This window comes from Leuciscus leuciscus, assembly GCF_965113295.1.
Source record: "Leuciscus leuciscus genome assembly, chromosome: 15".
In the NCBI taxonomy this organism is placed as follows: Eukaryota; Metazoa; Chordata; class Actinopteri; order Cypriniformes; family Leuciscidae; genus Leuciscus; species Leuciscus leuciscus.
The window spans coordinates 31,357,592-31,381,604 of NC_138739.1; the positions used below are offsets into that span (position 1 = coordinate 31,357,592).

Sequence of the window (24,013 nt, forward strand, 5' to 3'; positions counted from 1 at the left end):
TGACAGGTAGTGCACCAATACAGCTGTACACTCACAGGGCTCAAGCAGAGAAGAGGTTACGTATCTCACCAGCGCAGCTGTACACTCACAGGGCTCAGGTAGAGAAGAGGTTACGTATCTCACCAGCGCAGCTGTACGCTCACAGGACTCAGGCAGAGAGGATGACAGGTAGTGCACCAATACAGCTGTACACTCACAGGGCTCAAGCAGAGAAGAGATTACGTATCTCACCAGCGCAGCTGTACGCTCACAGGGCTCAGGCAGAGAGGATGACAGGTAGTGCACCAATGCAGCTGTACACTCACAGGGCTCAGGTAGAGAAGAGGTTACGTATCTCACCAGCGCAGCTGTACGCTCACAGGGCTCAGGCAAAGAGGATGACAGGTAGTGCACCAATACAGCTGTACACTCACAGGGCTCAAGCAGAGTAGAGGTTACGTATCTCACCAGCGCAGCTGTACGCTCACAGGGCTCAGGCAGAGAGGATGACAGGTAGTGCACCAATGCAGCTGTACACTCACAGGGCTCAAGTAGAGAAGAGGTTACGTATCTCACCAGCGCAGCTGTACGCTCACAGGGCTCAGGCAGAGAGGATGACAGGTAGTGCACCAATGCAGCTGTACACTCACAGGGCTCAAGCAGAGAAGTGGTTACGTATCTCACCAGCGTAGCTGTACACTCACAGGGCTCAGGCAGAGAAGAGGTTAATAGTATTTCACCAGCGCAGCTGTACACTCACAGGGCTCAGGCGAAGAAGAGGTTACGTATCTCACCAGCGTAGCTGTACACTCGCAGGGCTCAGGAAGAGAGGATGACAGATAGTTCACCAATGCAGCTGTACACTCACAGGGCTCAGGTAGAGAAGAGGTTACGTATCTCACCAGCGCAGCTGTACGCTCACAGGGCTCAGGCAAAGAGGATGACAGGTAGTGCACCAATACAGCTGTACACTCACAGGGCTCATGCAGAGTAGAGGTTACGTATCTCACCAGCGCAGCTGTACGCTCACAGGGCTCAGGCAGAGAGGATGACAGGTAGTGCACCAATGCAGCTGTACACTCACAGGGCTCAAGTAGAGAAGAGGTTACGTATCTCACCAGCGCAACTGTACGCTCACAGGGCTCAGGCAGAGAGGATGACAGGTAGTGCACCAATGCAGCTGTACACTCACAGGGCTCAAGCAGAGAAGAGGTTACGTATCTCACCAGCGTAGCTGTACACTCACAGGGCTCAGGCAGAGAAGAGGTTAATAGTATTTCACCAGTGCAGCTGTACACTCACAGGGCTCAGGCGAAGAAGAGGTTACGTATCTCACCAGCGTAGCTGTACACTCGCAGGGCTCAGGAAGAGAGGATGAAAGATAGTTCACCAATGCAGCTATACACTCACAGGGCTCAGGCAGAGAAGAGGTTAATAGTATTTCACAAGCGCAGCTGTACACTCACAGGGCTCAGGCAGAGAGGATGACAGGTATTGCACCAATGCAGCTGTACACTCACAGGGCTCAGGCAGAGAAGAGGTTACGTATCTCACCAGTGTGGTCTCTAGACGGTGTCAGTCTCTGTATAACACCTCTTCGATAGACATGGAGTCATTTAAACAACATAGCTCAGCGGCCCCAGCATGAGAGAAAGGGATCAGCGGTGATTTGGAGTGGAAAGCAAAAACCACAAATCCACACTCATATAAATTCACCAGAACACTGCAAAAACTCACTCGTGCTCACTTAAACAATTGGAATGCAAAATTGAACAGACTCACGGTGCACCCAAGGCATTTCCTCTCACCATCCAGCTGGCATTTCCTTCCGAATGGATCGAATAAGCAAGGGCTGCACACAAGTCAGTTTAACACTGTTGTTCACTGGCATCGAAGAAATCAGAAAGACGTTTTAGTTAATTTCCAGTTTTCAGACACATAACTCAGCCTCCACAGTGGAAACGGCAAATCTTTATCTTCTCTTTAGAATTACAAAGGTGGTACTTAACTGTCCAAGGTTGCCACAGTAATAATCAGAAGCCAATAAGGAAAGGAGTCAAAGCTCAGTCAAACTCACAGCGTGTTTTCCACAATCCTCATTATTCATTCAAAGAATATATAGCTCTTCACCCACTTGAACTATTAGAAGTCTTCACAATCTCTGCTCCACTGCCTGTATTCCTCTGAGTCCACGACAGCCATCTCTTCTCTCATTTAGAATGGCTTTTATAACTCTCTCTCCTAATACGTGTCCCAATCACGGATCATAATCCCACGCATCGCCACCTGACGTGAGTTTTCTCATCAAACCTCGCCCGCCGCCATGATCTTCTCATAGGGAACCGGAACCGTTCTGGTGTTCTGCTGTTATTGTTCCCCAGGGGGACATATCCCAAAAAGAAAAGTTCTGCCAGGCCGCTTGTCGCTCCGTGACAAAGGCAGTATGACTGAGATAAATTCAAAGACAAAAATGAAAACTTCCAAGAAAGCGTAAACTCACAGACAGGAACATTATCATCCCACCCCTATTTCAAAACTGTGAACACAATGTTTTTACATTCTTTACAAGTGTAACTGTCGTAGGACAGTAAGAGCTGTGCGTGTAAACCTCACTCCCCTGGCCTCAAGAGATGCACTAGCAATTAACACTAGAGGCTGTGGTCTTTAGAGTCCTTGTTAGTGTGTCCGTCTCCCACGCCGGAGTCCCCGGCTCGAATCCAGCAAGGAGCCAGTCGAATAGGACCAGTTACACAAGTACAATATAATCTGATATGACCTGTCATGCAGTTCACTATCACTGTTTCACCATCAGCCAGGCGCACTGGAAGCTGTTTCATGCGAGGGGGGCTGAGGGCTGAGGGCTGAGGGCTGGGGGCTGAGGGCTGGGTTGGAAAATATGTGACGTCATTATGTTGTGGCTGACGACAAGACATGAAATTTCTCTGTACTGTATATGTGTTGTAGCCATTAAAGAAAACTTTTAGTTTCATATTTATGTTTAAATATTATAGGCTAATGTTATTTTTTATTTATTTAATCAATGTTGATTATGAAAGTGAGCATATGCAGCATGAGAAAGATAAAGATACATCATGAGATGCGCAATATGACTGGAGACATGGAGTGACATGATTTTGACCACTTCATTGAGTTTTGTTTTGTAGAAAGACTATTTTTAAAAGATTTTTGTTTTGTATAAATTGTATCTTAATTTTGATCAATGTTTTATCAACCAATTGCCTGTATTTAATAAATAAGAGGCAAATATATAGCAGACCATGTAATAAGGCGCCGGCACGATCACTTGCATTGCACCTGAACTGGAGGGCGCCGAAACTCAGCTTGTGCATCACAGATTTGAGAAATATAGGCTATTTATTATAGAAAGCTTGAAATGTCTACTTTTAAACGAAACTATTCAAAACGAAAAGAAATAGGCTACACCCTGATTATGTAATCCATATGAAATGTGCATTTCACATGCATTTCTCTCTGGCGTTCATGGCGAGTCTGCATCGCCAACTTCATCTTTGCAGCGACACAGAAAACACCAGTTTATTAATAAACAATTAAATGTCTACTTGCTATTTTTGACACATTCATACTTTTGCCGGTTCTTTGTGGCAATCTTTATGCGTTCGGCCGTGCGCTTGAGTGCGGCTATATTATGTAGGCCTACACGCTCATTATCCTGTATATAGCCTATTTAAGTAATACAATTAAAGGGGCGATTTGTCCATTAATGGCTTAAATGAACAACTACCAGTCGACTAGAAAAAAACTTTAGTCGGAGGCATCCCTTATTCCACATATTTTCGAACCAGCAGGCCATTCTGGGTTGAGCGAGCGAAGCGACCCTGAGCGGAATGAGCGAGGGAGTGGAATATTCAGAAATGCGCTCTCCGCTCACGTGCTCTGATCGGAACAAAGCATGACAAATTCAAACTTTATTTCATTTTCTCCGTAGCTTGAACACTCACTACATTAGGCATAATAGAGTTAGTTAACGCTGTCCATTTATTTATTTTTATTTCACGTTTATATGACTCTTGTGTAACAAAGTTTCAAGTGTCTAGTTTAAAAAAAGACATTTGTATTTGGGTATGTCATTTTCAGAAAATTCTCAAAAATAGGGGCGTTGGTTAAGAGGTTAAAGTACAATATTATGTTAGTCCACAGCCCCCCACTTGGGGGTGCTGATGCTATGACGAGGGGGCTGCAGCCCCCGCAGCACCCCCCTTCCCGCGCTACTGCCATCAGCGTATGAAGATTTGTAAACTGGTTCTAAGTTTCCATATTTAATGTTTTCTCGAAGACATTCTGAGAAGCACAAACGCCACACAACACAATAAATGCTGAAGTACTTGCACAACTAGTCAACACTCTCTAGATATACAGTTAGATGTTTTGGGAAGTGCATATAATATAACAATTATTTTCAAATCAATTAAATCAAAATCAAAAAGACATTTAAATAAATAACAACAACAAAAAGAACTTGCCTTATTGGCCACAATTAAACAAAAACAACCAAAAGACGAAGCCGAGGAGTTTCACAAGTATCTTTGTTGGTCTGTCTCTGATACTCTTGTCTGCTTGGGGATCAACAAGTTAATCATTTATCAAAGTCAAAAAGAGGGTTTTCTTACACCGGACCTCTCTGTGCACAAGCAATATTTACACTGTTCGCTCTTGTTCTTCTTGGATCAAATCCTAAAATATATTGTGTGGTGAACTAATCTGTTGGGCATTGGAAATGAGTGAGATTGAAGAAGATTCACAACACTTTCAAACTTTTAAACAAATATTTAAATTGTAGCGTCTTTATTCTGTTACATTTAATTTGGAGAATCATCCAATCAGAATGAAGTAAAATCAAAATTCTCATAATTTCTATAATAATAGTGAGAATAATAATAAGTGATAGTAATAATAAATAAAATAAATTATAATAATCATTAATGATACAAAAATCATACCAGTGCATTGTCGTATGCCTGTCCATTCAGTCTGGGAATTACAGGTGATTTGTACAGGCTGCTCTGGTTCAAACCCAGGACGACACTTATATCGTATTCTTGAATTGATGTTGTAGTGTGTTCTCTGATCTCCCACAATCTCTGCATTTGGGATGTTTGGTGTTGCACACATTTTTACTGTAAAACAAAAATATCCATCATTCTAATTTGAATTCATAATATATGCACACATTGTAAGATTTAATATCAGCCCATACCACGACACAGTGGTTTTGGTGTCCATCCGTCTCGTGTGCATGTGGCCTCTGCTGCTGTTTCAACATATCCAGACATGCAATAGTAATCTTTTTTTACTCCCAATTTCAGATCTCCCCAGAATAAATATCCAGGACTATACACATGCTGGTCATGTGGAACTTCACATCTAATTTCTGAAACAAGATTTACATTATTTTAATATCATGCGGTAAGATCAGCAACAAATGCAGAATTGTTTCTCTATAATCTTACCCGCACAAACAGGCAAATAATCCCACTCTCCATTCTCTCGACATGTAAATGAGTTGATGGTTTCTATTGTTTGAAAGATCCAGTGTTTTTCAGTGCAGGTGATCTCCACACTTTCTCCAGCTCTGAAAATAGTTTTTCCCTCTGGGCTGATCTTTTTTACTCCGAATGTGGTTGACTTAAGCTCACATGTTACTTCTGTCCAAAACAAATAAGGGTAAGAAGAGATGAAGCATAACAAATGTGTGAAATGTGTGTGTCTTTTGGGGAAAACAAATGATTCTGACAATTGACTTTTAAAAATGTTTTTATCCTAAAATAGGAAAAAATATAGCTTGCCATAAATAGAGTACATTTTGAATAAGTCCCTAAATAAGTATAAGCACATTTTCTATTTTGAGAACTTGTATATATATTTGCTAAACTATTATCTGGAAATTAAGCAAGCAATTAGAAAGTAGTTATTAGTAAGTCGTTTTTTTTAGCTGATTTTGTAGTTACCAAATAATAATGCTCAGCAAATGCTGTTGCCCCATGATTCCCCAGTTTTGAATTTAAGGTTAATGGCTATCTAATTTAAGAATGTTTCAGTGTGAAGAGTTTTTTTTTTTTTTTTTTTTTGCATAATGAAAGCTATGGATATAATAATTTTAGTGGTATTTCACATTTTAATTGTTTATGTAATATTGGTGCATTACCATCACATTCTGGGTTCAGAGTCCAGCCAAATTTAGCACATCTGGGGATTCCCTCTCTAGGCTTGTACCCTTGTGAACATGTGTATTTTAATATGGCATCTTTCTGGTATTCTTGCCTTTTCTCAACAACATAACCATTTGGTATATCTGGTGCTGTGCATGTTATCTCTGTGTGAAAAGCAAGGGAAAGAGAAATAGTTAAATTGGTACTTTGAATAAAGCTCATAAATCTGTGATCATTGGGCGAAGATACAAACAAACAAACAAATAAACACATAAACAGTGTAATGAACCTTTGCACTCTGGAACAGGGTGACTCCATTCGCCCATCCCTGTGCAGTGAATGTGACTACTTCCATCTATCTTTTTGTCATTAGATCAAAAAGACATTTAAATAAATAACAATAACAAAAAGAACTTGCCTTATTGGCCACAATTAAAGAAAAACAACCAAAAGACGAAGCCGAGGAGTTTCACAAGTATCTTTGTTGGTCTGTGTCTGATACTCTTGTCTGCTTGGGGATCAACAAGTTAATCATTTATCAAAGTCAAAGAAAGGTTTTTCTTACACCGGACCTCTCTGTGCACAAACAATATTTACACTGTTCGCTTATGTTCTTCTTGAATCAAATCATAAAGTATATTGTGGTGAATGAATCTGTCCCATAGAGCATTGGAAATGAGTGAGATTGAAGAAGATTCACAACACTTTCAAACTTTTAAACAAATATTTAAAATGTAGCATCTTTATTTTGTTACTTTTAACTTGGAGAATAATCCAATCAGAATTAAATAAAATCAAAATTCAGATAATTTCTGTAATAATAATAATAAATAATAATAATAATAATAATAATAAACATTGAACATTCTTCATTTTCTCTAGTCATGTAGCACTGATTTAAATTTTTTTCACCTTTCTTCTGAATAGGCAGCCATGTTTTATTGAAAGCCAATTTTGCCAGCAGTGAATCTATACCAGTAAAACCTGGCACACAGTTCACTTTCCCTGTTTCATCTTCATAATATGAATATTTCCAAACTGGTTCTATGTTTTCATTTAATATCCTCTCAACGACATTCTGAGAAGGACAAACAAACGTTACACAAAGATGTAGTAGTCAACACTCTTTAAAACCACTTAAGGTCATTTAAAAGTGTTGGATGTGTATATAATACGAATATCATTCTACTAAAAATGATTGAACTCACCTTGACCTTGCACAACAGTAACAGAAAATAGAAAACAGGAAAAGCAGATGAATTGTACAGGAACTCTCATTTTGAACTCTCATTTCACAAATGACTGTAACGTGTTTTCTCACTCTGTTTGTATGATGGGGAATCAAAAAGTGAATCATTTACTAAGTCAAAAGGAGGACTCTTTTATACCAGACCACTTTGTGGTCGTGCAGAAGGATATTTTGTTTAAAATCCCCCTGTAGTCAATAATTGTATCCCTTAAAACTCATCTTTGATCACAAAAATGACATATACATTTTTTTTTTCTGCGATTTTTATTTATTTATGTATACCTTAAAATAGCTTGAATGTAACTCTACACCCTTGCTTCACTTGCTTTCAAGTCAAAAAATCTAATTGAAAAGGACATTAAGATGAATAACAATAACATCAAAAATAATAGCTTGCCTTCACTCTGCGCACAACTAAAGGAAAATCACCAAAAGACAGATATTCTCATTTACAGTTCACATCACAAGTAGGTTTTTTTTTTTTTTTTTGTCATCTGGACAAACCAGAGGACAAGTTACCCTAAGTCAAACTTTGTAAGTCACATTTATGTAACATATAAACAGGAAGCAAAAAGAAAGTTCCAAAATATTTTGTGTCCACTGCTGTGCTTTACAGGTTAAACCTGTTAGATTTAGATTTTTTTCACTGACTAGTGTTCTTTACATTTAAAGAAGAACATTATTACATTAATTAATTAATGATTGTTTCATAATACTAATATGTTACTAAAACATACATTGAGGTAAAAGAAGAGTTTGACCCTTAAAAAAACGAAAAAGAAAAAAAAACTGTTGTTGTCTCTAGATGACCTAGATTGCCCTCCTTATCTCACACTGAAAAAATAAACAAATGTTTGTCTTTTTTCAACCGTAAAAGCTGGATGTCATTTACGGGATCTTACAGTGTGAACTTTTGGTAAACATTGAAATGTTAAACTCAAAGGTCTTTAACTTTATAAGTAAATGGCTGTCATGTGCTGAGTTTTGGCACAATCAATGAATAGGATCAACTTCTTCTTTTTTTCTTTTTTTTCTTTTTTCCCCATTTATCCTAAATGTCAAACTAAATATTATTTGAGACATTTTATGTTCTGTTCAATTTCAATGAGGTTTACATTTTTGGCAATGCTGTTTCCAAAATGTGTGACAAATAATAAAAACCTTGACATGTGATTTCATTATATATTCATAAAAATGAATTTGATAAAAAAAAGAAAGCAAGAATGAGCAACAGGGGTGTAAATTTAGCATACTATTAAGCCTCAGTAGATGCTATAATAGTAGTTGTAATGACCGAAAAACATACTAAAATCTGAAAAAATCAAATAAAATTTGTTTGGTCATATTTCCTTATCATAACTGATAACAGGGCTGAAGGTTACTATATCAGTGCTACAATATTTGCAAAAAAATGTAGAAAGCAAATGAAATTTTACTTGTCTTATTGCCATGCTGCATTTGAGGAAATTAAGAGGTTTAAATATTGGTTGGTTTTCTTTTATTGAGAAGTTTAAATATTGATTGATTTTATTCTAAGTGAGAGTAAAGTATTGATGAAAATATGATCAGTTGTTGCAGGTGAAAATTCTGAAAAAGTCTGGTGCTCGAGCAGACATTACAATTTAATTAAATGATTTAGAAAATGGACAGTTTTGCTCTTAGTTAGAGTAAATAATTCTCAAAAAGCATAAATGAAGATATGATTGTTTGTCTGAAGAGAAAAACTCTCATAGGGACCACCTTAATGGCCTCATGTGCGACGTTCATGGCGACCGGGAACTTTGGTGTTTCGTCCATGACGGCTGGAGGTTCAGGCGTGCCGGCCATGACATGACGACTGGAGACACTGGTGTGGTCGCCAAGACGAGTGGGGACTCTGGCATGGTGGGTACAGCATGAATGTTGCATTCCTTCTCCACGACACCCACCTTAAAAGCTGAATGTAATATTCCAGAGTCCAATTAGGATCATGCAAAGGCACTAGGACAGGAAATAACACAAAAGTCCCCACACAACACAGGGAAACACAGTGTCATTGATCATGACAATTTTATTAATTTAATACTTTTATTAAATTTTTTTTTTTTTTTTTTTTTACGAAACAAAAACAGGAAACCAGGGCAAATAAAGAAGCTCAGGACAGGAACATGTTGCAGCAAACAATGACTGACAAATCACAAGAGAAACACAAGAACAAGAGAAACAAAGGCTGGGATCATGACAAATACACAGCTACTTTTGTTTGGACGTCAATGGAGCAAGATGCCACATTAATGCTGCCTACTCATTGGTGTTATTGGACATAATTAGAAATTGGACATGAACAGCCTCTCAAGTTGTACATTAGTCAAGTCAAGTCACCTTTATTTCTATAGCACTTTTTACAATAAAGATTGTATCAAAGCAACTTCACAGTGATAACATGAAAATAATACAACAAAGTTTGATTCTAGAAGAAAATTGCATCATCGTCCACCTTAAGTAAGGCAGATCAATAATATTGTTGAATATTAAATGTCCCCAACTAAGCAAGCCAAAAGCCAAGGCAACAGTGGCAAGGAACCAAAACTCCATCAGGAGACAGAATGGAGAAAAAAACCTTGGGAGAACCCAGGCTCAGTCGGGGGTCAGTTCTCCTCTGGCCAATGAACAAACAGTGTATGATTATGATCCAGGCAGCATTACAGGTCAGAAATCAGATTGGATTAGGAATGGGAAACATTACTGGAAACTCAGGCTGGCAATATCAACAGTAGCAGTCAGTTTCGGCTGTTGTTCAGCTGAAGTTAGTTCTGTGTCAATTCAGTTCAGTTGTAAAGATCAAATTATTAAGCTAGTTCATTTTATCTATAAAGCAGTTCTGAAGAAATTATGTCATCGTCCAGCTCAGTTTAGTTATCATAAATTGTTCAGTTCTGTAAATTGTTTGTGTCTTAAGGACTTTTTGACTGGTGCATGTGCAATAATTGTTAAGGTTTAGTAAACAAGTATGAAAAACATTGTTTAAACCCTTTCCAATAAAGATCTGTACAGTTTATCTGGATTTTACAAAATTATCTTTAAAATACAGAAAAGGTGACTTATTTTTGCTGAGTTTGCATAAATAATTGTTTTGCATAAATAAAATGCATAAATAATGCAAGAAATATGTTGAACTAAAATCCACACCAAAGTCACTATAATTACTAACATGTTTTTAATCACAAGGGTCTTTAAATGAATATTAAAAGATAAAAAATACAAACAATTTCTTAAAGATTATTACGAACGGCTCAGAGACTTGCGTTGAACATCCAAATGCAGCTTTATTGGGACAATCCAGAATCATAATCCATATAACAGGCAAAGGGTCAAACAATCTAAAAAAGCAACAGGGTCGAAAACACAGGCAAAAAGGAAAATCAAGAATACGGGAAGATAATCAAAAAACCAAGACACAGGAAACCATGATAACGCTCAGAAATGCAGTGTAACAACATACAAGACTTTGCAACGAATGAGTGAAAACACAGGGCTTAAATAGGTAAGAGTAAATCAAATAATAACACACAGGTGAAAGTAATCACAACACTAGTTATTCCGAGCAATGGATTATGGGAAAAGTAGTTCATGTTGAGAAAGCAGATGGAAGTAGTGTCCTCTGAGGGAGATCATGGGCACTCCAGCTGGTGGTTGTGACAGAGGTAATATATAATTATATAAGTAATATTTGTAGCTGAATGAGAATGAGATACAAGCTTGAGTGTGTCTCTCCGTATTCATAAACATAATTACATGCTGAATATTTACATTATTAGGCCACTGAAAATATTTAATATTCACCAGTTTGGGTTAGCAGTAGTCATTTTATATATCAACATTTAGTGCTAAAAAACATCTGAAAGTAAATACTAGAAGTCATTCTTAAAATCAAACTGGGTTACATTACCTCAACTACCACTCTAGTTTATTTTCAGTTATTTTGTGTATCACCTGAAAAAAAAAAATGAAAAAAAATGAAAAAAAAGAAAAGAAATAAATGCACAGAACACCAACTTGACTAATTCAGATTGAAAATGAGAAACATTACTCACAACTTTTGTCAATCTGAAGATACCCATTAGAACACGACACGTCCACATATGCTCTCATCTCACTTGCAGTATTCCATCCAGCCGTACAGTTAAGCCTATACTTGTTAGCATGCGTTATATAGACCTTTTTTTGTAGGGAGCTGTAGATTGTACTTCTCAACTATGTCATCAATTTCACAAGGTCCTATGACAGAGACATCATCCAGTGAAAAACAATACAAAACAATTAGAGATTTGTTTTTACAAAAAAAGCAAAAGAGAATTAATTTGTAATTGAATGACTCACTCAGACATTTCGGAGGAGTCTCCCATTTTCCATCCACACACATTCCTGTTGCTTGTCCATCACATAGTAAGACTGGCAAATGTACGATACCTCTGTAATCACATCTTTTTCCATACTGATGATGTTGTAGTCTCCATGTTGAAGATACGGAGGTGTTGGACAGATCCCACCTAAACAAAACAAAAACAAAAATTACATTCATATACTGTACATGTTTGAGCAGCATTTAGTGTCCGCGATTATACTAATAAAAGTCTTGGGGCAGCCTTTGACAACAAATTTCTGTGCTCCTGAATGTTTCTGTTCAAAGCATGATCTCCAGTCTCTGAGTGCAAGTGACTGTCTGTATGTGTGTGTGTGATTGCGCTTTATGCACATTAATACAGAACGGTGATTAAACTGACTGGAACTACCTGTGCTTTACACTTTTGAACACACCTTCCAGCCAACTAGGGGCGTGTTCTCTTACGAGAGGTTCTCTCGTATTGCGTAAGTTGCTTACGCTACGGGTAAAGTTGTCTTTTCTCGAGATCTGAAGCCAAAAATTATCCTTAATTTTGTATTTATTGTCAACGCAGTGCGGCAGACAGCAGACCATGGCAGGCTGTATGAGCGTGCTCATTGGCTGTCCTGCGGCAACTGCAGCAGCCAACCAGTGAGCCCTGCGTGACGTCGCGCCCTCCACGCGCCTGGCCCGCCAGAATGGGTGTGGCTAGCGTGTATAAAAGAGGGGCTCACAGGCTGGAATTCTGATTTTCATGTCTTCAGCGGATCTTGAGAGCCGCCGCCGTTGAAACAAGCGACCAGCAAGTCAAGGAAGCGTCTGAGGAAGCCGGCCGTCTTCGCCGCCTTCAGCCCTCCGTGCCTGCTACGCCATCCGGCGACATATCCTTTTCACTGCTGTGTGTGTTCGCCCTGCGACACACACTTTCTCTCCTAAAAGAGCGTGAGGCGTTTTTATCAAAATGCCTTGTATTTCCTGCGGTTCGTGCAAAGCCCCGCTCAGTGGGGAAGTGGGCTTGGTCTAGCGGGATTTCTATTCACGACATATGTATGGCGGCAGGCTGGGCCTCCCCCTCCACATTCGTGAGATTTTATAATCTGGAAGTCCCCGCCTTGCAGGCTAAACTGTTATCAGTCTAAGCGGGATGTATGTTCTGCCCATCTATTATGCGCAGACTACTCCTATGTATTACTAGCTTTTCTGGTAAGCTGCACTAGGGATAAAAGTCTCTTTATACAGACCGGTGGTCCCGCTCTGTATTTTTCCCCATCATGCACTGATGTATTAGTGCGGGCCCGCGTTGCTGGCCGCCTAGTCTTCACTTGTGGCGCTAGGGCTTACACTTTTCATACATGGACCGGCGAGGCCGCTCTATATATTTTCCCTGTGATGTGCTTGTGTACTGTGCTGGCCCGCGTTGCGCACTCACCTCGGGTTTATACACAGACCGGCAGTGCAGCTCTGTACCCTTATGAAGTGCTTATGACATGTGCTGGCCCGCGTTGCTGGCCGCCTGTTCTCGCATGTTATTTTCCCCAGATTCCCTGGGAATCATGCATTGATGCTCGGCGCGCACGGCGTTGACAAGGGGTTCCCGTAGCGTAAGCAACTTACGCAATACGAGAGAACCTCTCGTAAGAGAACGTACTCGGTTACCTAACGTAACCTCGGTTCTCTCTAGAAGAGGGAACGAGTATTGCGTAACCTGCCGTGTCGCGCCACGAGCTTATTCGCTTCAGTCTATGAAAACCAGAATTCCAGCCTGTGAGCCCCTCTTTTATACACGCTAGCCACACCCATTCTGGCGGGCCAGGCGCGTGGAGGGCGCGACGTCACGCAGGGCTCACTGGTGGGCGTGACGTCACGCAGGGCTCACTGGTAGGCTGCTGCAGTTGCCGCAGGACAGCCAATGAGCACGCTCATACAGCCTGCCATGGTCTGCTGTCTGCTGCACTGCGTTGACAATAAATACAAAATTAAGGATAATTTTTGGCTTCAGATCTCGAGAAAAGACAACTTTACCCGTAGCGTAAGCAACTTACGCAATACTCGTTCCCTCTTCTAGAGAGAACCGAGGTTACGTTAGGTAACCGAGTACGTTTTCCCGTACAACGACGTAACTCGCTACTTAACTACCATAGTACGATGCATCGTTGAATAAATCAACTAGCTAGTCACGACTGTTTCCCGAAACCTTACTGTCGCAAAGTGGTCGTTCAACCATGTTGGTTTATGACGTCACACACGAGGTGGAGTAATAACTTCTTTTAATACATATGTTTGAGATCGAATTAACACTAGATAGTTTGCTATAAATTACAGACATAGCATGAGGACTATTTCTCATTTTTCTCATGTGGACATAAATGTTTTTTTAAAAGGAGGAGGAAAAACTTTATAAAAATACCTGTGTACGTGTGGTTCATTCACACGACACCATTCATTTACATGACACTGACGTTTTTAAGGCCTGGAAATGCAAACTTTTGAAAATGGGTTTCAACGTGCAAGTTTTGGAAAATGATATAGTTATCGTCTCAGCGTAAACTACAAAAATGTGAATTTGTGAAAATGGTGATGTCATGTGCAATTGCACATAAGTATTAGATGTTCAGTTTATAGGCACATAGTTTTTCTTTACAATCTTACATCGTCAACTACTGGCCTGGCACGGTTTTGAATCGCTTTCTTGGATCAGTGTGAATGGGGATCGTTTTGTAAATACGCATGCACATGACGTAACCGCTTTCACAAATTCGCGTTTTTGTAGTTTACACCAAGACAATAACAATATAATTTTCAAAAACGTGCACATTGAAACCCGTTTTCAAAAGTTTGCCAGTTGTCGTGTACATGAACAGCCAAAACGAATAAAAAGTTTTCAGTGTAAACGACCCCTATGAACTAAACAAGACATTAATGTGACAGCTGTTTCATTGTATGTATGTTATATATATATATATATATATATATATATATATATATATATATATATATATATATATATATATATATATATATATATATTGTCTCATGTCTCCATTTTTTTTGATGCACCCATAATCCACATTTGGGATTGGATCATCAGATAGTTGGGTTTTCTGCTGGGTAAATAAATGTGAATGCAAGATTTTGTGGGGACTCACTTTTGCAGACAAATGTTCCGTTCCATTTTCCATTTTGACACATCAAAGCTCCTCCTGAAGTTTCATTGTACGGTGTATTGCACGAATATCTCAGTATCTCAAAGTTGCTGAACAACACAGTTTTCTTATTTGACAGTTTCACAAATCGCAAGTTCCTTGTTGGTTGGGAACACTCAACTGTTCCTATAGGAACAATTTAATGCAAAATATTATATGAAAAATATTATTAATTAGTTATAAGATTTCAAATGTTGATGGTCATGTTCAGATGGTACTAAATTAACACATTTGATTAATACTTTGATTCTGATTTATAGAAATGTTTCTAAATATAAACACAAAATAATAAATGTGTACCTCCACATTGTGGATATGGGTAATTCCACCTCCCATCATGCAGGCATTCAATTGCACATTGGCCGTAAAATCTCATGTTGACATCAGTGCATCGAAAAACTAAGATATGCCCAGGATTATAAGGTGAAGTGATGCCTGGATGTCCAAATAGAATTTCTAAATTTTTTAGTTCTTGCTCCTGACAGGTACCATCTGTATATAGAAAGATAACATATTTTTTGAATACTCAACAATATATTAACAATAGTGTATGTAGTGTCTGCCTTACTTTTTTTTTTATTATAATTTTTTATTTTTTTATTTTATATAAGACACATATATCAGTTCCCTTTCAGTCAGTCACTACGAGTTACGTCAGAGACTGACGAATGTGGGTTTCGCTAGAGAGCCCTATCACCTTCGAATTATTAGAAAACAAGCCAATGGTATGAAAATACCATGGGTCTGCAGAATTTGCATCGCGAACTCCACCTCACTCCACGGACTGTATACGTGTGCTATTTTACTCAGATGAGTTCCTCCTGCACTGTTGATGCCATCACCAGAGTGCATGTCCGGTTGGTCAGCCCTCGTGATCGGTTAGGTGCCTCCATGTGCATGGTTCCCCGGTTGGGCTGGGCAACCCCCACATGTGTATATTCCACGGTAAGTCTCCTCCGAGCACGTGCTTTCCCTTGGCAAGACCCCTCTTGCCATCTCGAGGTTGAAACATTCCACCCTGCGGGCTGGATACCTCTGAGTTCTCCATACGCATCCCATACTCGGGTCATATGTGTATTCTAAGTCCTCCCTGCGTGTATGAGCTGTGTCACACATTTCATCTGGGATATGCTACCCAGTGTACTTTGGTATTTTTGCGTCAGCCTGGCCCTTCACTCGTGCTAGCCTCACGACAAGGAGCTGGGGCTTGCGCAGGACACAGGAAGACAGCCGCATTGGCAAGATTAGATTGGGCCCCCCATTCATCAGTCTCTGACGTAACTTGTAGTGACTGACTGAAAGGGAAAGTCTCGGTTATGTATGTAACCCTTGTTCCCTGAAGGAGGGAACGGAGACGTTACGTCCCCATGCCACTGCCGCTGTACCACTGAAACGGCCGGGGAGCACAGTCTCGGCTCCTCAGCAGGTAACATAATGTGAGATTGCACCCGCGACTTCTATTATACCCACGCGGTGGGGCGGAGTTCACGATGCAAATTCCGCAGACCCATGGTATTTTCATACCATTGGCTCATTTTCTAATAACTCGAAGGTGATAGGGCTCTCTAGCAAAACCCCCATTCGTCAGTCTCTGACGTAACATCTCCGTTCCCTCCTTCAGGGAACTAGGGTTACATACGTAACCGAGACGTTATTTGATTCATGAATGATTCATCCAATCATCTTAAAAGTTTTCATTAAAAGTATCTGAATTTATGATACAATAAAATCAAAGCAAAGCAAACAAAAAAACAACATCAAGCTGTAACTTTCCAGTGCAGGTCTGTATGTCTTTCCATTGGCCCTCGGAATCACAAGTGATTTGTACAAGTTCCTCTGGTTCAAATCCAGGACGACATTTATAGTCTATTGTTGAAGATGTTTTATACTTTTGTTTCTGACCTCCCACAATCTCTGCATTTGGGATTTTTGGTGGGTCACACATAATTTCTAGAAAACAAACATCCACATAATCATAGAATATATATTATGGGATTTTATGAGTAGTGCAGATTTTAATACTATACAGCAGAACATACCAGCACACAGTGGTTTCGGTGTCCATCCGTCTCATGCACATGTGGCCTCCGCTGACATTTTACGATATCCAGACTCACAACTGTAAGATTTTCTTACATTCAAATTCAGATCTCCACGGAAGTAAAATGTTGGTAGATACACATGCTGGTTGTGTGGAACTTGACATCTTATCTCTGAAACAAGATTCACATGCTTTTAAAAATATTCAATGACTTCAGCACCAAATCCAGGAGTGTTTCTCTACATTCTTACCCTCACAAGATGGCTTGTAATCCCACTTCCCATTATTTGTGCATGTAAATGTTTCCTGGTTGTATAAGAACAGGTTTTTGACAGAGCAGATAATTCCCACTGTTTCTCCAGCTTTGAAAATGGTTTTTCCCTCTGGTATGGTTCTTACTGCTCCAGATTCAGTCACATCAAGTCGACAAGTTACTGTAAAGACATCATAATGCAAAACTGAGTTAAGAAAAAGGTCAAATATGCCAAACATGGTTGGCAAAAATCTAATTCGATTTTGCCTACCGTTTTATGAATACTGCATATTCAGACATATTACTATCTGACACACTGCTTAGTGAATGTTCGTATTGTATTTGTCACAGGCCGGGGTGGCCTCCCCCCTGTTGAGCGTACCACCTTGAGGAGTTACCCAGAGACACCAGAAGACCAGACAAAATGTAATCAGTATCAAAAGTTGTATTTTATTGAATTAAAATAAGCTAAATCCTAAACTAAAATTCACAGGCTGATCTGCCTCTCTTCTTCGACAGGCTGCGTGGGAAGTTCGCACAGCGATCCCTCTTCGGACAGACAGAGGCTAGCAATGGAGCAGACACTGGGAAGGATTCCCACAGCGGTTCCTCTTCAGCCAGAGGTAAGTAATGGAGCAGATACTGGTAAGGGATTCACACAATGGTTCCTCTTCGGGCAGACAGAGTAAGTAATGGAGCAGACACTGGTAAGGGTTCGCACAGCGATTCATCTTCAGGCAGCCAGAGGCAAGTAATGGAGCAGGCACTGGTAAGGGTTCACACAGCGGTTCCTCTTCAGGCAGAGGTAAGTAACGGAGCAGATACTGGTGAAGATTCACACAACGGTTCCTCTTCAGCCAGAGGTAAGTCATGGAGCAGGCACTGGTAAGGGTTCACACAGCGGTTCCTCTTCAGGCAGAGGTAAGTAACGGAGCAGATACTGGTGAAGATTCACACAGTGGTTCCTCTTCAGGCAGCCAGAGACAAGTAATGGAGCAGATACCGGTAAGGGATTCACACAGCGGTTCCCCTTCAGGCAGAGGAAAATAACGGAGCAGATACTGGCAAGGGATTCACACGATTCACACAATGGTTCCTCTTCAGGCAGCCAGAGACAAGTAATGGAACAGATACTGGCAAGGGATTCACACAGCGGTTCCTCTTCAGCCAGAGGCAAGTAATGGCGCAGACACTGGTAAGGGTTCACACAGCGGTTCCTCTTCAGCCAGAGGCAAGTAATGGAGCAGATACTGGTGAAGATTCACACAGCGGTTCCTCTTCAGCCAGAGGCAAGTAATGGCGCAGACACTGGTAAGGGTTCACACAGCGGTTCCTCTTCAGCCAGAGACAAGTAATGGAGCAGACACTGGTAAGGGTTCGCACAGCGGTTCCTCTTCAGCCAGAGGCAAGTAATGGAGCAGACACTGGTAAGGGTTCACACAGCGGTTCTTCTTCAGCCAGAGGCAAGTAATGGAACAGACACTGGTAAGGGATCAACGAACGGGGGGGCTTCTCTTCTCACAGGACGAGGGGATTGGGCGGGGGACCAGGACCCTTTTTGGTGGGGAACCCGAACAGTATATGGCAAGCAGAAGGCAATAACCATCCGACGAAATGCGGTAGTCGGCAGTAGATGACGGGCAGAGTACCTGGGACTACAGGTGGGTGGCAACAGACAGGGAGCCCTCTCTTTTCACGGGACAACACCAGCTGACGGGATGTCACCTTCCTTTCAGAGGCTGGCAGCAGTTGGAGTGCAGCGAAGGACAATAGGATCCCCCGCAGGGCAGCAATGGCAGAATGCAGTGGCGGATAGCAATTTCCCTATGTTCACAGAACAACAGTGGTGAGTACAGAATCCAACAGTCAACAACTGGGTCTTCTTACCACAGAACAGCAATGGCAGCATGCATTGGCAGATAGCAGTTTCTCTGTGTTCGCAGAACAACAGTAGTGAATACAGAATCTAGCAGTTATCAACCGGGTCTTCTTCCACAGGGCAGCGATGGCAGCATGCAATGGCGGATAGCAGTTTCTCTATGTTCACAGAACAACAGTGGTGAGTACAGAATCCAACAGTTAAAGGGTTAATTCACCCAAAAATGAAAATTCTGTCAGCAATTACTCACCCTCATGTTGTTCCAACCACGTAAGTCCTTCATTCATCTTCGGAACACAAATTAAGATATTTTTGATGAAATCTGAGTGCTGGGTCACTCTCCATAGGCTGCTAGGTGGCCCAAACTTGCTGGCCCAGAAAAGTTATTAAAGAGATCGTTAATATAGTCCAAGTGACTACAGTGGCTCAATCTTAAGTATATCAAGCGACGAGAATACATTTTGTGCGCAAAAACAAACAAAAATAACGACTTTATTCCACTATTCATTTCCTTCTCTCTGGGCCTCTAGTTGGTTCGCGTAGTGTTTTTGCGCAGCGCGTCTGTGTTACACGTCACCACGTAGGCTCACTATTGGCCGACGCTGGTCATGTGTCTGACGTGTAACACAGACGCGCTGCGCAAAAATACTACGAGGCCCAGAGAGAAGGAAATTAATAGTGGAATAAAGTCGTTATTTTTGTTTGTTTTTGCGCACAAAAAGTATTCTCGTCGCTTGATATACTTAAGATTGAGCCACTGTAGTCACTTGGACTATATTACCGATCTCTTTAATAACTTTTCTGGGCCAGCAAGTTTGGGCCACCTAGCAGCCTATGGAGAGTGACCCAGCACTCAGATTTCATCAAAAATATCTTAATTTGTGTTCCGAAGATGAACGAAGGTCTTACGCGGTTGGAACAACATGAGGGTGAGTAATTACTGACAGAATTTTCATTTTTGGGTGAACTAACCCTTTAACAACTGAGTCTTCTTACCACAGGACAACGATGGCAGCATACAATGATGGATAGCAGTTTCTCCATGTTCACGTAACAACAGTATATGAGTGTGCAACAAATCCTTTTTTAAGTCAAACAGGGACCAGATACTCACGCCAGGGATCCTCTTCAGTGTGAACAATTCAATGAACAAATAATGCTTCCTCTTCAAGTCATGGAGTCAAACAGCAATACATAAGTATTCAACAAATCCTCTTCAAATCAGACAGTAATCAGGTACTCACGCCAGGGATCCTCTTCAGTGTGGCCAGTTCAATAGACAGATGATGCTTCCTCTTTGAGCCAGGAAGTCGAACAGCAATACACGACTATTCCACTAATCCTCTTCAACTCAGACAGGATGAAGCTGCAATCCTGTACAGCATAAGCTCACCACACAGCAGTTAGTTAATTTCAATTCGGCAGTCGAGACCCACGAATATGCCAACTGGGGACACGGGCAGACACAAAATTATAATATCCACACCGGTGCATACATCAATCACTTCAAATGGTCACACGTGTTCGCTTCACACTAAGCACTGCAACTCACAACAACTCACAGTGAATAAGGTCTCCACTCGCGGTCCCAGCCGACTCCCTCCTCTCAATTGACGAAACTGTACATCCAAGGCTGTGTGGGAAGTATACTATGAACACACAACTGGCATTAGAGGCTTCAAACCAGATTTCAATAGACTCCGGGGCAGCTTCACCAAACTATGGTATATAGCGGGCACTGCAGGCATTAGGCTTCCTAATAGGAATTACAGATAACACTTAACTGTTTGATGAAGTAACACAGTTCCACCAAACCGCTGATTTCAGGCTCCTTCTTCCTAACGTGCAGTCTCTCCCCGTTCTGTGTGATCTGCTTTCATTGTGATCTGCTCTGCTCGTGATCCGCTCTCCTCGTGATCCGCTCTCCTCGTGTTTCTTCTTCTTCTTCTTCTGGTGTTTAATGGCGGATAAGGATGGCTGACGCGAAACAGTCGTTCCGAAGCTTTGCGAGATCCCGAAGCGCAGATGTTTCGAAACACTGATCCGAAGCGTGATTCAAAACACCTATGTCACGTGACTATGGCCAAACGAAGCCTCGAAGTGTTTCACTAAGTGTTTCATCAGGTGTGGTCCGCCGAATCAGCGTTTGATTGACACGGTCGGGAACAGACCACACAGTCGCACATCTGTATAAAAGTGAAATCAACGCATATTGACCTCGTGGGTTTTTGTGAGAGGAGTTTGATTTTGAGATAGCGGATTTTTGGTGATATAGTGACATTTGATTTGATTAGTTATAGGCTATTTAGGCTTGCATTTAAATTTAACTGGAATTTAAATGAAACTGGAAAGAGATAGCAGTAATCTTTCCTCATTTGTATGTCCTAGCTAAAAAAAATATCTCCGCCGTCTGTGTCAATGGCCTCGTGGTCAGTGCGCCGACATGTAGCGTCTTTGCACTCGGGCGTCCCGAGTTCGAGTCCCGGCTCGTAGACCTTTCCCGCCTCGTTTTTTTGTCATCTCTCTACTGTCCTGTCACAATAAAAGGAAAATCACCAAAACAATATATATATATATATATATATATATATATATATATATATATATATATATATATATATATCTTTGCATGCCAGCAACAAGTGTCCCTTGTGAGAGGATTTTTTCAAAGGCTGGAGAAATTATCTGTAAAAAAAGAAGTAGTCTAAGTCCTTCCACAGCAGAGAAATTAATATTTTTGAATAAAAATCTCTAAAAAAGTGAGACATTGTGGCTTGATTTCTTTTATTAATATTCATTTTGCAAGACCAAAATAACATTATGCACAGTGAGGAGCCTATAGGTTACAATCTTCACATATTAGAAAATTATAATAATAAAAAAACAACACATTTTTTTAATGGCTCGTCAAGGTTGTTTCAGATCAGCACCTGCAAGTGACCACTAGGTGTCACCGTTGAGACGGGTGTCGGATTGATTCGAAGCCTCGAAACAATATGGCACATTTGGTTCAACTGTTTCATTGCTTCACGAGGCCTCGATCTGGCCATCACTAATGGCGGATTGGCAGACCAACATAAATGGTGCATTTCCGCCACCTACTGATCTGGAGTGTGGAGTGTACTTGGCTTTGGAAGAAATGAAAAAAAATTAAAATAATAAAATAAAAACAATTCTCTCCTCGTGTTTCCACATTAACCAATGCCTTTATAATCCCCCTCGCAAATCCATATCTCTCGCGGCTCAATCTCCGCTCATTACACAGCTGACGCTCATTTCCTCATTACTAAGCCCGGCCAGAGAATGTCTAATAGGAAGAGAATTGGCACTCTCTGCTTACTTCCGGTTTCTGGACTGGCTGCAGTAACACGTCTCTGTCCATGCGGGGGCGCTCGCAGGCGAGTGCAGAATGAATGGAGGTCTATGGCGAAAAACCCTCAAAATCCACTTTTCTCAGGATATAATTTTTTGTCTAGTAATTTGAATGTTGTATTCGAAAGGAGATGCAAAGAAATTACACATTGCTGGGTGTTAGATTTTTTAGAGTCACTTATTTGGTTTAAAAAGTCTTTTAAAATGTCAATGACGTCAGAATGCTGACGTCATTAGCAAAATGCTAGCGTGTTATGGGCAACAACAACTCAACCTGTAAGAAATCGAAAAGAAATAAGTACTCGTTCATTCAACTTTCGACCTATAACCCATGTTGAACTTGCAAAACCTACAATAAAATCTGAGATTTCTCAACGGCAATCGGGTGAAAGAGACACATTTAGCCGTCTAGCCCCATAGACTCTCATTCAGTCTGCACTCGCCCGCGATCACCTCCAGTGGAATTCTAATGGAACTGCAACCAAGATCGATACAATGGGGCTAATAGGAAGTGCCAAGGCTCTCCGTAGACGGGCTCTGGCCATAGACAGTATAAGAAATGGACAGAGTCATCTCATTGGAACTCAATTGAGGCAAGTGAAGCCCATTTTCAGCGATTTTTTAGGACTTCCGTTCCTGACGCGCAGACTCAAACTGAGCTTGACGACGTAGATGTGACGTGAGCAACCCGTCTGTCTTCTAGTGGCTGTGGCATGAGAAATCTGAATCATTCCCTTCCGAATCTTGCAGAGACGGAGATCGTGAGTAGGAGGTGTCCATGAGCTACGAGCAGGAGAAACTTTTGCTAGGTATTCTGATTAATTATTTTGTCATTTTGCCTCTACGTCCCCCCGATTGCCCGCGAGCTTCTCCTCCCGTCAATACGGTAATCTCTCTACTGTGCGACAGAGAGTCGTGCGGTTATGACGCAATCGTTAGCCTATTTTTACAAAAACTGTTTTTACGGGGCCATAACGTAAGATACAAGGTAATGGAGCATTTTATACATTGTCGTGTTTCTTTAGAAATAAATAATGGACAAATGGAGTCTTCAAACGCCTCAGATGTAAAGTTATTCGCTGTCAAAGTGACGCCAAAATGAATGGGAGTCAATGGGATGCTAACAGCAGGTGAAGTTCTGCTACAAGATGGTGGCACGCGGCCGGCTTCAACTTCCGGTCGACTTCCTTCCCGCTTGGCTCTGGCCCGGCCAGACTGTTTACACGGAAGGACCCGGAACCGGCCTGGTGTTACGTCGAAATCGCTCCCACAGGGAAACAACAATGGAACAAAAAAATTGTTCCGCTTGACGTCACCCCATGACAGTTACTCTCCCTGTGTAGCCTACATGTTATCAGCTTTCTCTACCATGAACGGGATTATAATCGGTTTCCCTCAATACCTCATCATACTCAAGGATTCCCCTTCTGTCGGGACAAAACGCTTAACGTAGCTTAATGGACTAATACAGTGAAATAAGACCAAA

The 24,013-nt window shown here is 41.0% G+C and overlaps 1 protein-coding gene and 2 long non-coding RNA genes across 3 annotated transcripts in view; all 3 read right to left on the reverse strand.

Moving 5' to 3' along the window:
• Positions 1–24,013, reverse strand: part of LOC309475408 (complement receptor type 1-like) — a 179,455-nt gene that overhangs the window by 12,742 nt on the left and 142,700 nt on the right. The gene's annotated exons all lie outside the window — the stretch shown is intronic.
• LOC309476745 lies at positions 10,702–15,472 on the reverse strand. Its single transcript, XR_014198328.1, has 6 exons — positions 15,283–15,472; positions 14,926–15,108; positions 11,776–11,945; positions 11,490–11,673; positions 11,345–11,388; positions 10,702–11,081 (listed from the first exon to the last, which is right to left on the reverse strand). It is a non-coding gene; the product is annotated as an uncharacterized lncRNA (long non-coding RNA).
• LOC309476743 lies at positions 16,762–17,538 on the reverse strand. Its single transcript, XR_014198326.1, has 3 exons — positions 17,275–17,538; positions 17,022–17,195; positions 16,762–16,932 (listed from the first exon to the last, which is right to left on the reverse strand). It is a non-coding gene; the product is annotated as an uncharacterized lncRNA (long non-coding RNA).